Source organism: Hordeum vulgare, chromosome 2H, assembly GCF_904849725.1.
Source record: "Hordeum vulgare subsp. vulgare chromosome 2H, MorexV3_pseudomolecules_assembly, whole genome shotgun sequence".
In the NCBI taxonomy this organism is placed as follows: Eukaryota; Viridiplantae; Streptophyta; class Magnoliopsida; order Poales; family Poaceae; genus Hordeum; species Hordeum vulgare.
Window position 1 is genome coordinate 550,163,353 of NC_058519.1, and position 18,686 is coordinate 550,182,038.

The 18,686-nt window shown below is 42.2% G+C and overlaps 1 long non-coding RNA gene across 3 annotated transcripts; it reads left to right on the top strand.

The window, feature by feature from the left end:
- Positions 1-12,254: 12,254 nt before the first annotated feature.
- Positions 12,255-17,306, top strand: LOC123427181. Of its 3 annotated transcripts, none has more exons than XR_006622370.1 (4): positions 12,255-12,616; positions 12,771-12,854; positions 13,255-15,728; positions 16,866-17,306. It is a non-coding gene; the product is annotated as an uncharacterized LOC123427181 (long non-coding RNA). The 3 variants fall into 3 exon arrangements; XR_006622373.1 differs by having other exon boundaries at positions 13,255-13,526; positions 15,558-17,306; XR_006622372.1 differs by having other exon boundaries at positions 13,255-13,526.
- The last annotated feature ends 1,380 nt before the right edge of the window (positions 17,307-18,686 follow it).

Consider the following 18,686-nt stretch of genomic DNA (forward strand, 5'->3'; position numbering starts at 1 on the left):
TGTACATTTTATATCATTACTTGATGCATATTGCTATCATTCAGACCCTGTACATTTGATATCATTACTTGATGCATATTGTTATGTGATTGTGCTATGCTCCTCAATTGAATTTGATTTTACTTGATTGAAGAATGACTGATAAAGAGGTCTGGGATGATGCATGTCTGAAGAAACTCATAGATATATTCAAAAAAGAGGTTGAAAATGGGAATAGGCCCTTGGATTATTTTACTAAGAAGGGTTGGAATAATGTTATCGAGAAATAGGAAGCAAGAATGGGAAAGAAATATCCCAAGGATAAATTCAAGAATAAATGGGATGCAATAAAAAATGACTGTGTTTTTCGTGGAGTCGAAAAGTGAAGCTACCGAGCTTGGATGGGATGATGCAAAGAGAACCGTTGTTTGCCCTCAAGAATGGTGGGATGAACATGTTGCGATAAGTGTAGCAACTTTTAAATTTGGTATGCTTTTAAATGATTTCAGTATCTCATTTGTACATTCATTTTCAGAGATGCCAAGAGAAGACGGGGAAGAAATGCAATCATTTGAAGTTCAAACGACAGGGTCCGAAGCACCTTGAAGATTTACACGTCATATTTGACAAAGTGTATGTCACATGGGTTAGTGCTTCTTGTGCTGGAGATATATCCTCCGATGAATCAAGTGATGATAATGCGGCTATTTTGGAGAAACCCGATGATAGTGAAGAAATGAAGTTGGCATCTTTGAAGAAACCAAAAACAAGCAAGAAGCGCAAGCAACCTTCAATAAAAAATGAGGAGAAGGAAGACAAGAGTCCTTTCTTATGATTGTACAAGCAGACATGCGATAAGATAGAAAGTGGAGTGGACAAGATAACCTCTAGTGTTCCAGCACCATCAGCTCCTCCTCCAACCAACCTTGTCCCTACCATTTCAGAGGTCATGAAGTTGGTGAAAGATTGTGGCATGAAAGAAAAAACTGCTCTCATGCACACAACCCTCACTCTTATAGTGAAGCCTCAGTTTAGGAAAATCTTCAATGTTCTTGAAACAAATGAAGGGAGGTTTGATTTTCTGGAGAGGGAGCATGAGGAGATGTTGAAGCGCGTGTTGTGAACCATATTTGCTTATGTTGTACACCTACATTTGCTTCCAATGTAAAACATTATTATGCTGTGAACCATATTTCCTTATGTTGTAGAACCTTATTTGCTTATATCAATCATATTTGCTTATGTTGTGCCAAATATTGTGCCAAATAGTTTTCTATATTGTTGATGATGAATGTGTTAACATTATTACATTCTTGTGTAGATGGATGGAAGAAAGGAAGAAGTGACCGGAAAGGGACAAGAGGGACTGAAACTTCTTGCTGAACTTGCACATCAGGTTTGATTTTCCTAGGTAACCTCTATGTTCAGCGGTACTTGACCAAAACATACAGAGATGCCAAACAAACTAGACTAGAATGGGTCATGGAGTGTTATGGTCGGCCCGGATACTTCTATAAAATGTTTCGTATGAATCCAGAAGTTTTCATGGCACTTCATGATTTGCTTGTTTCTACATATGGTTTGACATCAACTATTAATGTCTCAATCGAGTCACTGGCCATGTTCTTATGGATTGTTGGAGGCCCTCAAGCATTTGCTCAAGCAGAAAACCGTTTTGTACGCTCACTTTGGACAGTTCACACAAAGTTTAAGGAAGTTTTGTTATGTTTGCGCAAGTTGGCGAAAGATATCATCAAACCAAGCGATCCTACATTTAGCAATGAGCATGAAAATATTAGAGAATAACGTTTTTGGCCTCATTTCAAAGGCGCTATTGGTGCCATAGATGGATCACACGAGCCAGTGACAGTGCCAGCAGATGACGCGGTTAACCATAGATGTCGGCATGGTTTTACATCACAGAATGTGCTTGCAATATGTGACTTTGACATGAGGTTTACCTTTGTGGTTACGGGTTGGCCGGGTTGTGCACATGATTCAAGGGTCCTAAATCATGCATTAGCACACTTCTTTTCGTTTCCTGTACCTCCCAAAGGTATAACATCAAAACTCATGTCATCATTCATTATATTATTATGTGAGACACACACTACGTGATTTAAATTTATGTTTTTAGGGAAATACTATCTTGTGGACTCTGGATATGCAAACCGAATAGGCCATCTTGCTCCTTTTAAAGGGAGTACGTACCATCTACCAGAATTTCGACTTCGTCGTCACCGTCCACCTCAAGGGAATATGAGTTGTTCAACTTTTCACATTCCTCTCTTCGCAATGTCGTTGAGCGTGCTTTTGGAGTGCTCAAGCAGAAATGGCGCATATTGAAAGCGGTCTCAAGTTTCGCACCTCGTACACAACAATGTATATTTTATGATGCATGTCTTTTGTAATATTATTATGGGATCAATATCTATTTATGGTAGGCAACATGAAAGTATAATTGTTGAATCCATATATATTAGTCATAATTTTTCTTTGCAAAACGGTCGTTCAATTGCCTACTACCAATGTAAACATCACAATTTTACAATCAAGTTGCACATAATAAAAAGGGCAGTGCTCTTCGTCGGCACGCCGGCCGAATCGTTCGGCCGGCCGCGCGCGAGCTGCCCGTTCCGCGAGTTGTACGCGGGCCGCACCGTTAGATCTCCATGCAGCAAAATATCTCGATGCAAGAAATTTCGTCTATGATGCAGCAATTTTCGTCCATGGTTGCAACAAAAATATAGTTGTAGCAAAAAAAAAATATCAACGTGGTCGTAACAAAAAAACAAAGCTGATAATGCGTGGTAGCAAAACAAAATAAGGGTTGTAGCAAAACAATCTGGTGAACTCGGATTGCAACTCTGACCAACGTGCATGCAACTTTTTTAGTGAATGGTTGCAGCAAAAAATGATACCGGTTGTAGCAAAAATTAACACGGTTGTAGCAAAAAAACCCGGTTGTAGCAAAAAAATCGACAAACTGAGATTGCAACCAAACGTATATGCAGCTTTTTTAGTGGACAAATGTAGCAAATTTGGACACCGGTTGTAGCAAATTTAAGAGGAAGAAAAGCAAAATGAGCGGCTGAAAAAAAACTACGTGAGTATAAGGGATGGGAGGTGGGCCTACTAGTAGCATAGTGCGCGGGTGCCACCGGTCAAAACTTCAGCCGGCCCATGGCGTGAAACGTTTTTCATAAAAAAATGACTCATTATCTAGGGTCAGACAATTCACGATGAAATCTACATTTTCACAGTTGTTTCAGCCAAACAACTTTCAGTTTTTCCACACCTGAAATTCACATCAATTTTTTCACAGCTGGCAGCTCACAACAGCTTTTACAGAATCTGCACCTCAACCAAACACAGCCTAAGTTATACATGATAAAAAAAATTAGGCAACCGAGCCGCCATTTATTACGTGTGCAGTGTATTACAAAATTCACTCAGATTTTCAGACGCGACATACATACAAACAGAGAGCTTCCCCAAAAAAAGGGCTAGCTTTATCAGCAATAAACAACTGCTAGAACCATCGAGGGAGTCCTATGCCCTAGCTACTGCCCGACTTGTCCAACTCAACCAGTCTGTCCAGGATCACAGATTCACGGCCTCACGAGGTCAACACATGATTCCGCCGACGGACCCGTAGAAGTACATGGAGTTGGCAACGGGGTCGATGTCGTAGCTGTAGAGCGGCCGGTAGGGCATGAAACCGCCACGCCACGCCGTAGCCTCTCCGTGGTGACCACGCGGGCGCGGGCGCGAGCGCGCGTTGACGCCGCCGCTCTTGCCTGCCTCGCCTCTTCGTTTCGGCCCGGCGGAAGACGTCGCGGCGTCCGCGTCCTGGCTTCCTGCCGACGCGTCGTCCGCGGCGACCGGCGGGACTGGATCAGGCTTTGTCGACGTCTTCGCGTTCCTCGCGGCCGCCTTGGGATGCTTGGCGACCTTGTTGCCGGCGAAACCCACGCACGCCAGCGGGTTGAGATGCCCCATGTGCGTCGCCGTAGCGGATCGGCTTGCGGCTCGCGTGGTTTCTGTGATGGAAATTAGCTCGCCAAGCAACAGGCATGCTGTATATATAAATCGCTTGATACGCTGGTGCAATAATCCGAGTCTAATTAGAAGTTGATTCCGTTATCAGAACAAGGAATAGTTCACGCGTCTGCACGTTGTACGAAGTGGAAGAGGACTCGGACACAATCTGGTACGACTGGTCTCCAAGTTCACGCGTCTGCCACGCCATGATAGCATGGCATCCAAACTGGGGAATCGTGAAAACTCGCTTTTCAAATGTTGCTCTGGTGTCTGCTACTAGGTGAGTCGAGGTCAGCTTGATCCATGTCATCAGGCCAACTCCAAAGCAGGCCTCAAATCACGGATAGATTATCCGGCCCAACGTGGGGCTGCATACGTCGGCCCCATGTGGACGTGGACGGACAATGAATGGACGCGTGTGTCGAATCTTTTCGTCCGCGTCGGATCCATGTGGCGCCGTGACGGCGGTCACCTGCCTTCAACCGTTTAAATTTTGTGCACACGCGTGGATGGTTTCATCTGCGAGTCTCCTATTCAAGTGGTTCTTTTTTTTTAATGTGAAAGCCCTCGATGACAGTCCACACTTCCACTTCCACTTCCATTTCGTTCCCATCCTGCCTCCTCGAGTCCTGACATTAACAAACTCTAACCGCCGTTCCTCCTTCTCTCGCTGGCGGCTATGGGGAAGTGGCCTCTGCTCGGAAAGGGGAAGCACGACCACGAGGTCGGCTCCTCCTTCAGCAGTCGTCGCTCCTCGCCTCCCTCACCCCTCTTGTATTTGCTCTATCGCCTTTGGGGCGTTGACGTACAATCTTTCTTTGTTGGCCGTCCTCCGAGCCCGCGTCGTCCATGTCTACCCCAGGCGCATGGGTGCACGCGTGTGCGCGGGCTCACTCCGATGTCACCCCCTCCCCCTCCCGTCATCACCCCCTCCCCCTCCCGTCGTCACCACCTCTAATGACAAACGACGGTGGGAGGGCCTCGAGACGCAGCTGGACCTCTGCGGTCGGGGACACCGCCATCCCGGAGTTGGAGATGGCCGTCAAGGAGGAGGTGCGGGAGAAGGTCGTCGAGGAGCCACCCATTGCCGTGTGGAACCCACGGTTGGTGGGGAAGCGCTGGATGTTGTATTCCACATTGGGCGAGATGGCGAACTGGTTGGGCGTCAAGCCATGGGCGCCCACGCCGCCACGTAAACCGGACTAGTCTCCGCCACGCGAAGAGGTGGTGCAAGCACCACCAGACCACCTCTAGTAGCCACCATCGTCCATCAACCTCACTCGACGACGACAACGATGGCGCCTGAAGAAGACGGTGGCATCCGAGATGACAATGGTAGCGGTGGCTACTTTTTTAAGTTCTTTTAAGTTTTATGTTTTATGCCAAAACCGAACATTGACATCTGTTTTGCCGCCAGCGGACCAAATCCGGATAAAACGAATGTTTGTTTGGGGTTGTGTAGTGGAGTTGGCCTTAGGCAAGAACTCCAAAGGAAAATCACTCGGTTATTTGGCCGTTCGATGATACAAACGAACTAGCCTGATTAGTGGTTGTTGAAGTGTATATGTGTATTGTTTAGTCCTTTTTATTAGTTTAGATTTTTGGTTTCCTTGCCTAGTGCATGAAGCTTAACATGGTATCAGGGCCTAAGGTCTTGAGTTCAAGTTCTGGCTTTGGCAATTTATTCAGAAAATGTTATTCTCCCCTCTGTGTCCGCATATTGGCCTTTCAAACCACACCTCTAAATTTATTCACGTGTTGACTTCCTGTGTCACACATGAGATGGATTGTTGAAGTGTCTATGTGAACTGCCTTGCTCTTTCCATTAGTTCAAACTTTTAATTGCGTTGCCTAGTGTATGAAGCTTAACAATGATAAAACTTGTTAATTGGGCACCTCCCCCCGGATTTTAAATATTCTTGTAACAAACATGTTATATTCGTTTTAAAGTACAACTGTTGTGTTCCTCAAAAGAAAGAAAAGTCACGATTCATATCTATTTAGAACACTACTAGTGTATTTCCTTCTTTTCAGTTCCATACAAGTGAAGGGCTACTTTGGTTTATAGGATAGGATTGTCATATAAATAGGAAATTTGTAGAAAATGAGATGCCATGTATCTCAAATCCTATGAGGAACAGAGATGTCATTTGATTCACATCATTGGAATTTTTCATTAAGTCTAGACTCATTTATATTTTTCTTCGAAATATAAAGGATAGGAACCAATCCTATGTAGGATCCATTCCTGTAAACCAAAGGCTCTAAAGAAAATTTTCGTACAAGAATCCTATCCTATAGAAATCCTGTGAAATTCCTGCAGACCAAGGGAAGCCTGAAGTGCACAAGAGCCTCACCTTTCCCTCTCGAGATAGGGCAAACTATTTCCTCTAGGCTCCACCAACGAGCCCGTTGATTTGCCTCCCCTTTCTCAACAGCATGCCTCCACTTTGGCTAGGAATTACGGTTAGTGTTTACAGTCCTCACAAGTGTAGTGCTCGGGTGGATGACGACATTTATTCTTCAAATTTGTCTTCTAGGCTCCAATGAGCCTCTACTTTGTCCATTTGGATGTAGTCGACGGAGCTCCAGCGTAGATTTCTGTTGTCTCTTTGAGACGGTGGGCTTATGGGCTTTCGTCGTGCGTGTGTGATGATGAGATTTCGATGTCAGGTGTTTCAAATCTTTTCAAGAGTTTAATGGCGAGTGTGGCTCCAGGGCGATGGTCCGTAGGGCATATGCATGAAGACTTTCTCATTGTCATCAACAAGGTCAAATCGACTTTGGTGGAACGACAATAGTGGTTATTTTGTGGTATAGTGACTCCGATCTAATTTTTATTATGTTTTAGGTGCTTTGTACTTCTAGTAAACTTTTATAATATATCTGAATCCTTTTCGCAAAAAGAAAAGAAAAGTCGTGTTCAAATGTGGTAACAAACTTCTTATCTGTGGTCATGAGTCTGATAGGTCACCAACATGCAGGCACGACGTTAAAGAGCCGGTTTCAAACGCGGAGACACACACAATTAATGCTAGGTGCTTGATGGAGCCCAAGAGCTTGTTATCGAACACATTATCAATGAAGTTGACGATGTTGAGATGCAGGCAAATGTCGATGTCATCGAGGACAACATCGGAGAAGCTGTTGCCATTGAGTTTGAGGGTCTTGAGGCTGTGCGGGTGGCTCATGAAAGTGACAACAAAGCCGGAGGGGCGGTTCCGTTATAGGTCGACCTAGTGATGGAGGTAAGGGGCGATCGAGAAAATTTTAACAACTAGTGGTCCTTTTATAATTGAAAGATGTTGCCTTTTTGTTTTAATAGCTGAAAGAGAAAAGGCATATACAAATTATTTTAAAGTATATTGATCCACTTCTCAGTCCTGTCAGGTTGTTGGTGTTCCTTTCTTTTAAAGCCATCCTTATTGTTTTTAGTCATAAATTTTAATGATGTGAAGGTTGGGAGCAGCTTTGTTTAGCTTTATGGGAGACAAAAGCTCGACTCGCTTCAGTATCGCTATTAATGGGTCGGTCCAAGTAGTTTCCTGCAAGTTAGTTCATTTTCTTTCAATGTTTTCATCTATTCTATATTTACTTTTCTTTTGTTTATATTTTAAAATAGTATGAATACATATATCTAAAACTTAAATTTACTCTATTTAAAATACAGTGAATTAGAAAAATGTTAATGAAGTGCAAATATTTGCCAGAGTAACCGAAAAAAGATGTTGATAGCATTAAAAACACTTGTTTCTGACATTTGAAAACAGTTCATGCATTTCAAAAAAACTATACAATGTAAATATATGTTTGTGTAACTAAAAAAATGTTTCCTACCATTCAAAAAATGTACGGTATATTTAAAAAATGTTCACGTGTCTCAAAAATATGTGTGTGACATTAAATGCTATTTATACAATGTAATTAATCCATTTCGTTGCAAAATATTTCTTACCAATAAAAATTGTCTCAACATGTATTTGAAAAATTTTTAATACTTATTCAAAAATATGTATTTATAAAATGTTAATCATATATAAAAAACGTTGGGCACATAAAAATATATATTTCAGATGTAAATAGAAAATGTTAAATGTGTATGAAAAATGGATACATCAAAAGATATATTTGAAAAATTGTTATAATTTATTTGAAAAATGATAAATGTGTATAAAATGTGTTTCCAATGTATATGAAAAAAGTAGTCATGCCTTGGAAAATATTTACCAAAAAACTAGAAAATCGATGAAGAAACACAAAAGGCAAAAGCCAAAAGCCAAAAGAATACAGTTGAAAACCAATACACAAGAAAACGAAAAAGAAGATAAAAGAGAAAAACTCAAAAAATAAATAAAGAATATTGCTAAAGAAACATAGAAAACCGAAAACCCGCAACAAAACCAATACAAATAAGTCACATATAGGGAAAAACAATTCCTAAGACCCTCTCTCACAAGAACCTGAATTAGGCCATAGCACGCTCGTCTATTGGCATAGGGGCGTCCCAGACAATGGTTCATTTAGTGAGAAATAGAAGATGTGAGGGTAAGATTCTTCGTGTTAGGCTATATATTTCCACGTAAAAAGGGAGAAGGGAGTCACCACGATGTGAGTGGTGGGGTGAGGGGGAGGCCATTTTTACCGATCCATCCCAAAGGGTTTCCCCCCTCTCTCACCCCATCATAGTACCCAGTTTTGCTATGGGCTCAACCTTATCTATTCATCTCTCTTTTTTTTTACCTGAAGTGTTTTTATCTCTCTTGTTCATAGATCTTGAAATCAGATCAATAGAGATTTACCAAAGGAATTGTCAATAGAAAGACCCACAAACTCTATCGTCAACGTTTTCAGCTGCATATCTATGAAAGCATTAGTTTTTTGATAAGAACTATGCAATCATTAGTTAAGGGGCACCCCTTTGCAAAGGTCACTCTCCAACCTTCTGTGGTTTGACAAATGGCACACTGCTTGTGAGTCACCTGCCGCAAGTTGGGAGTTTCTCTTTTTTCATATTTTTTTCTCGGTCAACACGTTTAATTTGTTGAACCTCGTGTCCAACTACCGAACCGTTTTTAGCATTTGATTTCTCACATTGAGATCTTTGAAACTAGATCCGAAGTTAATAGATTTAAAAAAAAAATCTCCGCATAAAAACTGAAAACAAAAAACCTAAAATTCCCAAAAATGAATACCCAAAATAATCCAAAATAAAAAAAATGAAAAACTGATTTGCGAAAAAAAGATGAATACCAAAAGAAAGGAAGGAAAAAACTGAATCCTGGAAGCACAATTCGCGGTTTGCACTTTTTTTGCAAGCACAACTTGTGCTTTTGAAATCTATGCTTGCACGAGAAGTAAATCTGTACTTTATCACGAAAGCAAACATTTGCTTCGTGTGAATGCACATTTTTTCCGAGTAACTTAGTGCAAAAGCACATTTTTTTCCTTTGAGAAGCACGAAATCACAAGTTCTTTAAAGAATAAAAAAAACGCCAAAGCCTAGGGCAAAAACCCAAAAGCCAACTACCCCCCTCTTGAAAAAACTCATAAAATCCAAAAAGTGTACAAATGTAAATAAAAAAAATAGAGAGAGAGCGCCTAGCACGTGACATGTGACGTGAGTTGGACGCATCACTTGATGCGCTCCCAGGCCACATCACTTTTTTTTAGAATTTCTCATCACTTAGTTACTCCCGCATGGGACCTCCTATTTGTCGTTAACTGCGGCAAGGAGTAGCGCGCCGAACAAGGGGAGGTGCCCCAACTATGTCGGCCCAACTTTGTTTTTTGTCACAAAATGTGATAATTTCCTTTTTCTTTTTTTCTGCTACTTTTTCCTTTTCTATTTATTTCCCTTTTGGGGGTTCTTTTTTCTTTCCTTTACCCTGCTCTTTTCGAATTTAAAGCAAAAACATTTTTTGAATTTGAAGAAATATTATTGAAAATTCAGAACATTTCTTGAATATACGAACAAATATTAAAAAATTACAAATTCTTTATATTTGGAACATTTTCTAAAAGCAAGAACATTTTTCCAAAAATAAGAACAATTTTTGAACAAGGACAAACTTTAGAAGTTGAACCAAATTTTGATATTACGAGCATTTTTTGGAAATACCGAACATATTTTGAAAATACCGAACATTTTCTAAAAAGACAGAATATTTTTTTGACAATCCCGAACATTTTGACGTTATGAATGTTTTTGAAAAACGACAATTATTTGAAATTTACAATTTTCGAAAAAGAAAAAAAATCGAATTTGAAGGGCATTTTTTGAAAATTCATATTTTTTGAAAATCTAGATTTTTTTTTTGAATTTGTGAACAATGTTTGAAAATCAATTTTTTTAATTTGGACATTCTTTAAAAGCAATAACATTTTCGAAATTTAAGAGCAAAATTCTGAAGCATGAATAATTTCCAATTCGTGAACAAAATTATAAAATTATGATATTTTTTGTTAAACCGCGTACTTTTTTTGAAATTTGAACAAAATTTGAAACATGAACGAATTTAAATTTGTGAAACAAAATTATAAAATTATGAACATTGTTCGTTCAACCGCAAACATTTTTGAAATTGAAAACAAATTTTGAAACATGAACAAATTTAAATTCATGAACATAATTATAAGATTGTGAATTTTTTTTGAATTCCGAACATATTTTAGCACAAGCTTTTTTTGAATTGTGATCAAAATTTTAAACCATAAACTTTTTTTAAGTTAGATCATATTTTGAAATCCTGAACATTTTTCAAATTGTGCAAAAAGCTGAAATTAATAAACGGATGAAATGAAAACAAAAGAGAAAAAAAAAGGAAAAATGAGAGAAAAGAAGAAAAGGAAAAAAATCAAAACAGAACAAAGAAAAAAAATCCTAGCTCTGGGTACCTTTTAAAAGTTTTTCAAACCAGGAAAAACTGACTAAAAATCTGTAGAAGGTTCTCAAAACCGAAGGCGTTGGAACCTTAAACGGGCTGGCCCGTTGCGTCGCTGATCGGTCCCTCGCCTGTACGAAGGGCCGACAGCTTGACGCAACGAGTGTGGCGCCCGTTGCAATGTAATTTTGCAAACGGGCGCGTACAACATCCCCGCTAGGCCAGCCCATATAGGGATTTTTCCCCATGTTTTCATTTGCAAAAAGCGAACATGTTGAACGTGATTCGAACCTTGGACCTCCAAGGTTATATATGCTCACGATACCACCCTGCCATAAAGAAGTTTCTGACTAGTGAAAACCTTTTCCCCATTTTATTCTTTGATTCTCCTTTTTTCCTTTTACTTTTTTATTTTTTTTACCTGGTTCCATGATTTTTTTTCTTTGACCTGGTTCAATGATTTGAAAAGTGTTCATCAAATTTATTTTCTTTTATTTTTTTAAATGATTAACTGTTTTCAAACTTTTGAACTTTTTCAAATTTGATATATTTTTTCGAATTTGATGAACTTTTTTCCAAATTCAGTGAACATTTTTTTTTAAATTTATGAACTTTTTTCAAATTTTATGAATTTTTTTCTAAAATGGGTGAACTTTTTCAAATTTGATGACTTTTTTTTTCAAATTTGATGTACTTTTTTCAAAATCGGTGAACTTTTTTCCAAATTTGATCAACTCTTTTCAAATTTGATGATTTTTTTTCTCCAAATTTGGTGAACTTTTTTTTCAAAATGAATGAACTGTTTTCAATTTTTTTAACTTTTGTTTCAAATTGGATGTACTTTTTATATTTTGTGAACTTTTTGTTTCAAAAGCGCTGAACTATTTTTAGGTTCAGTGAACTTTTTAAAAAAATTGATGAACTTTAAAAAAATCGATGAACCCTTTTCAAATCTGCAATCAATTTCGAGTTCACGATTTTGTTTTGTGATTCTTTCGTTCGGAAGTCAACTGTTCAACCGTTGAACGCAATCATAGGAAGGTGTGCGCCCTTTTTTTCGGACAGGAAGATTTGCGCCTGGCTAGCCAGTGCTTCCGCGTGATGGGCCAGCCCATATACGCGGCTGCGTGGGCGCCAGGATACCTAACCGGCGCAGAAGGCGCCGATTAGGAGCACCCTCGGTATGGACCACATCTGCTGATTTCTGGGCCTAAAACCGCTTCCACAGAGGAAAATTTAAAGCCCTCTGGTCAACTGGGCCTCTAGCCAGCCCATTTATAACTACCCGACCCATTGTCTATAACCGCCCGGGCTTATCCCGTCGGCCTTCTCCTCAGAGAAAGCGGACGAGGGGATCAACTCGATCGTTGCGCTCCTCCCTGCTCCCTCCCCACCCCTCAAAGAAAAAGAAAAAAAAGCTGCGTCGACGCGGTCGGCGAGGTTGCGGGGGAGAGCCCAGCCGGCGGAGGCGACGCGGGCGGTATGGTTGCGCCATCCCGGTCGCGGACCAACTCCGTGCGGAAGAGTTGGTTGGGGCCTCCCGGACCGCAGGCCGATGTAGATCGACGCCAATCATCATCCTAGTTTGGCTATTCGGCTGTTCGTCGCGCGAAACCGCTCCGCGGCTTGAAACGAAGCAATCACTGGTCACTTTGTCGAGGAATCCATGGCGGAATGCGGGTGATGTAGCCCCCCTGCGGGCGGTGATGGATGTATGTCTCTCTGTTTACCACCCTTTTGCTGCTTCAGTTTACGGCCATGATTCTCGGCTAGGTTCTGCTCTGTTTTTGTTTCTTCATGTACCGCTCCTTCTTCGATCCAAAGATCACATGTTGCTTATATCCTCCTAATTCCAATTCTGTACAGGCGATATTCATACTGTTGTGGTCAACTGATTCGGCCAGATCTTGGAGACTGGTTATCACATTTTTTTTAATTATCTCTGGACAGGTAATTACTACTCACTCCGTAAAGAAATATAAGAGCGTTTAGATCATTGCTTTGGTGACAGAGGGAGTACTTCACTTGGGCTGACAGACATTATCCTTCCATGTTTTTACGGCGTACGATTGCTTCCGTGTGATTCATACCATGGTGCTATTTGCTACTGTATGTATGTGACAGGTGGCTTAGAACAACATAGTAAAATCGTAAGAAAAATGTAGCCATGCTGTTCTAGAGGGGCCGAAGCCTCAACGCTTTCTTGCTTCTATCCATTAATGAGAAAAAAGCCCAGTAATTTTGTGGATACTTTCTTTCCATATGGTGCGAAATGTAAAAGAAAATCGTTTGGCCTGTATTAGATGCACAAAACAGGAAATATTAATGTCGCTGTTTTGATTATTTGCAGCGAATGATGTTCCAAATTGGCATTCTTCATCACAACTGTGGTATAACGTGAGCCTTCAAAACAAGGGAACAGTGAGTTGCAGAGTAGCATGTGTGTTCAACATCATTTCCCCATTATTCCTGTTGAGGTAATCCAGTGACCTTAACTAGGATGGCCTTCTGTTGATTGGTATTCTCCTGCAGCTATCAAAGAAATGGAATGGTCAGCTTCTCTACTGCAGTTTGTTACTAGTTACCATTCTTCAAGAATTTCTGAAATTATATAATAAACAGGTACCATGTTATAAAATTCTGTTATTTATACCCTTGCAATTGTTTGCAGTGTGTTAGCCACCTTATTCTACCAATACATGTTCCAGAATTAATTGGACCAGTTTATGTTTAGAAGATTCCTATTTGATTGACTCGGTGAATATTTTTAATGTAACAGATATAAACAACAATGTACTTAAATTGCCATCCGAATAAAGAGGCTGTTCATTTTCAATGTTATTTATACAATGTGACTTTACAATAATTTATCTCTGGTGGGATGAATGTCACCTGATGTGCCGTTAGGTACTCTTCTACTATTGTAGGTTCTATTTTTACACAACTACCTATGAACATACTTGCACATCCATATCTAACATTGATGATATCCCTGCGGCCTATAGACTATATGGTGCATGTTTGCTAACGAGTATTCACTGCAAAGGGAGGGGCTGCATAATGTCAGATAAACATATACTACTATAGTACAATATTGCTAGTTCATCTATATACATGGTATTATACCTTGCAGGTAGTGCACCTGTTAGGATTGTTAGAAACCAATTTCCTTTCCTGAATACGCAGGTTAGAGAAGCTCATTTTCCGTTGTTTTAAGGCTCATCCTCAGGTTCATTACATAAACCAGATGGTTACAATAATCTTCATTATGAACAATGGTTGGTGTGTTCGTGCTGATGCTTAGAGAAATAAAACATTGCTTTCTTAAGCGCTGGTGCTTATTTGTAGATGGTGTCTGCTTAATTAGACATCCCTCCTATAGAAATAAACATTGACTGCACCACCCCTCAATACTTATTCTACGGCCAACTAGCCAAAATTAGCATTAATGGCTATTGTCTACTAATCTGCCTATGCTGATGGATGGGTGAAGCTAGATTAATAATTACTAGTTCAGCACGACCGTAGTTAGCTTCATTATTTGTCACCTGTGCGTTTAGTAATCTCCCTTAGCCCTCATCTTGTACCTGTCAAAATTGTACAACCATTTGTAGTTCTTTTGATTGTGTGATCAGTGATGCTAATTTTTGAACTTGCAGTTATGAAAGGAAATTAGCAGCTATGTTCTTGTCTCATGAATTTATAAATATTCTTGATCTAATGGAAAGTCATATTGTCATATACAAATGCAGCTGTATCTTTATAACGCTTAAGTGGTACATTACTATTACATTTGATGATAATTATTTTTCCGCATCGGCCTATATTTTCATCAACTAGGCTTGTCCTTTGCCATATCCAAATCCTGGCTCCGCCACTAGGTCGAGCGCGCATGCGGGTGTGTGCAGCCACAACGTTTATTTTGGCTACTCTTGTTTATCCTCCGCTCTTCCTAGATCCCACGTGGTTCCTCAGGGAGGTTCAGCCGTCCGGGCGGATGTCGGCTTCATCGTCGTCATTGGACAATGATACCACCTGATGGCTCGGTCCAGTCTCTCGCTCACCTTAGTTGATAATAGGTTTTGTCAAACTATTTTTAGGTGAAATTTGTGTTCCTAGCTTGCACTAACCAACTAACATGTGTTCCTATTGTGAAAACTTGTGCTCAAAACTAGCACCAATATGCACTTCCAACAAGTGTTCCTAACTATTACTAACATATGTGCTTTCAACTACATTAATATGTGTCCTTAGCGTGAACCTCCCTCAATGTGAACTAATCTCCCTCAGCGTGAACTAACATGTTCTCCCACAATTGTGCTCCCATGAGAAGCGCATATGTGCTTCTAACTTAAACTAGTTCACCCACAATTGTGCTCCCATGAGAAGCGCATATGTGCTTCTAACTTAAACTAACCCGTGCTCTCACCTAGGACACCGTGGTGGTGCTGAGATGCGCCACATGGAGCGCTCTAGCGCTCCCACCGTGGCAATAGAAAGAATGCGGCAATAGAAAGAATGCAAAGCGGGTTGTTCCATCTGGCGCGAACCATCTACACCATTAGGTAGATGAGATTAGAGCTACTCTTTGAATGATGAACCATGATAAGGCTCCTGGTGCCTGATGGATTCTCAATGTCTTTCTATCCGTAGGACGATGAGGAGTTAATGAATGACCCAGTTGATGAAGAAGAATAAAATATATGTAGTTGCATAGAGGAGGCGATGATAGGGGGCACCCCTGGGTTAGTTGCTCCCCATAACCAATTGTGCATATACCTCTAGTCAGTCCTCACGGGCTGACTCTGCCGCACTTCAAAGACGGTACGTCTTGATCTTAACATATATGTATATATATAAGCTGTACAGTGTCCTGCTCGACGATATACATGTAGGATATGAGCCACCTAATCTGCCCTAATATACAAAATTGTACACAAGCTGCTCTCGGAATCTATTCGCCTAAACCATTAGAGATCGGAAACAAAGAAAAAACCCCACTAAAACTACCCAGTGTGTACAACTTTGGTTAGAGCTCATGAGCTCGAAGGGGCAGGGATCATCCTAAAACGTAGCAGGGTGCTTGCGCTTCCCAAGTACGCCCGGCTCGTCTTCCGGAGCACCCATTGCCTCCTTCTGCTTCCGAGCTAGTAGTATTACATTGCGCTCCGGCGCAACTATAGAGTCAATCTGTCCGATGCGTCTCCTTGAGTTTTGCTTCCCACCAGGGGATCCCGGCAACGGTGCGGGGCGCCGCCACAACCCCGCCGCCTTGGATTTTCCCAGCGCCACCTTCACCTCTCCTCCCTGGGAGTCTCGGCGGCTGTCCCTCTTGCGAACCTTGCAAACAACGTAGGAGTTCATCTGTGTTCCAGGAACAAGACAGTTTGGTTAGCGATGAGAAAAGATAATTGAGTCTGAAGCAAACAATGGTGTGTGTGTTTTCTTGCGACTCACGTCACATGCGTACCAATGGCTGCGCAAGGTTCCTGAAATCGCCTAGGCGCGCGTTGAGCTTGTACTCGAACATGCTCCACGGGGTCCTGCGCCCGTGCAGCAGCCTGCCACGGTAGAAGTCCATCGTCGTCTTGAAGGCGACGGTGCGGCGGCCTTCCCTCACACGGGACGGCGGGCCGCGGATCCTCCAGTACCCGGCCGGGGTGGTGTAGAAGCACCCGTTGTTGTATGCCGTGGCTTGCTTGCGCACGAAGAAGAACCCTAGTCGCTCTTTGTCTCCGTCCTCTTCGTCAACTGCGTGCATATATATACGTAGAAGAATTAGACAATGTCATGCCACTGTGTGGTAATAATCACAATATACTCCCACGTGCCTATCACAACATCCATGACCGCTTTATGCACTGAAAGTAAGAAACAATATCCGTTTCGAAAAAAAGAAAGTAAGAAACAATACAACAGAAGATGTTTTCTGAACTAACGTTTTATGTCATCTGCGTCCAGAGCATAAATATTGGCCAGCTCTTCTATTCTTCTGCTATGTGGTCGAAGCGCCAGATTCAAGACTTTGGGCTTGAGATAGTGGAGCACGATATCCTCGTCCGTGGGGCGAAATCTGAATCCTGGTATTAGCTGCCATGGTGTACTACTTGTCTCAGCAACTTCAGTAGACGTCTCGGTTGATTGCTCGTTGGGTACATCCCTATGTTCCGTTGTAATAATCGAACTATTCATGCTATCAGAATCGTCATTGTGGTCGTTGTTGCCATCCTCCGGTTGCTCTGCTGCCGAGCTAGTCGGGTCATTGCTGCTGCCACCAAGCTGTGTTGATGATGACACCATCGTATTGTTTGAAGTCGTCATTGTCGCCCCGCAATGCGAGTTGATATTGCTATCAGAACACACAATGTTATCAGGACATGCGTCTAAGTCTGTTCCAAAGAATTTGTCAGTCGTATCTTTGAATGTTAGCTCTCTCCAATCAGGTGAATCGTTGTCACTGTTGCCACCAAGCTGGGTGTACATTGACGACGATGCCACGGTAGCGTTCTCCATGGGTCGATGCAACAAAAAGTCTGCCGACCTCGTTGAAGTCGCCGTTGTCGCATTGCAATGCGCGTTGGTGTGGCTGTCGAAACATACACTGCTTTGATCAAGACATGAGTCCTTATCTGTTCCAAAGAATTCGTCGTTCGAAACTTTGGATATATGCTCTTTGCAATCGCGTGAGTCGTCCTCCTCCACGGGAGTTCCCTTGGAGGAATAGCCCTGCCATAGTCGCTCGTTCCATTGTTCAAAAAATCCCACGGGTTCATTCCATTGCTTGGAAAATCTTGCGGGGGAATCTAGGCCTCCGTACATAGTGCACCAGCACGATAGTTGATCCCAACCGTGTATGATACTTGGGTCGATCGAAATTCTTTCGGCATAATGTTTACTAAGCTCATGTTGTAGGACATTGCGGCAGAACTGAAACACCGACATGTCCGACGTTGAAAGGCACTCGTTAACAGACCATCGATATCGACCTCCTGCGCCCGTGGAAGTGCTAGGCTCTGTCTCCACGTCATTGTATGCCGCCGGTCTTTTTGATGTCATCGGATGAAGGTTCACGGTGGCTCGCCATCGGGTGGCGGTGCTCTCCTCCACGCACGGCAACGTGCCGTGAAAGTTGTCACCCGACCCCTCACATGTCAACAATTTGACATCACCGGCATGTCGCCAGGGCACAAAGGTGTATACACCCGGCCAGCTGAGCGTAGTTGTCGGCAATGTAATCCTGGCTATATAAGCCTGTAGTTTATTCATCGTTGCTAGACGGCAATTCAACTTTGACGTCGCTGCCGGATGAGGACGGCACGGCGCTCTTCTTCTGCCGGCGGTGCTGTCCTCCTCATCGTCCAAGCTCAGAAACATCTTCTGGCTTTGGCCGCCGGCGCGAACGTCTACGGTGCCGAAGGTATCCGCCTCCCAGCGATATCTTCCGTGCGTGCGGCGGCGCTGGAGCGGCCGGCAGAGGTACTGGAGGAGCAGCGGCAGCAGGATCACAAAAAACGCCTCGAGGAGCGAGCAGCCGTCGGCCGGCATGCTGCTGGATATCGTCGCCATATTTTACGGTGGAGGAGGTTCCGTGAGGATTGATGTCTGGCGGTACGTCGATGTTGGTCGCCTTTATGAGAGCGAAGGAATTCCGACAGCACGCGCCACGATCGACCGTCCCGGTCAGTTACTACTAAAGTTAGTAGCTCGGACTTTCTGTATTTTTATCATGGGAGAATTCGGGAATAAAGCGTTCCTTTGCGTCTACTAGTACGATCTAGATCT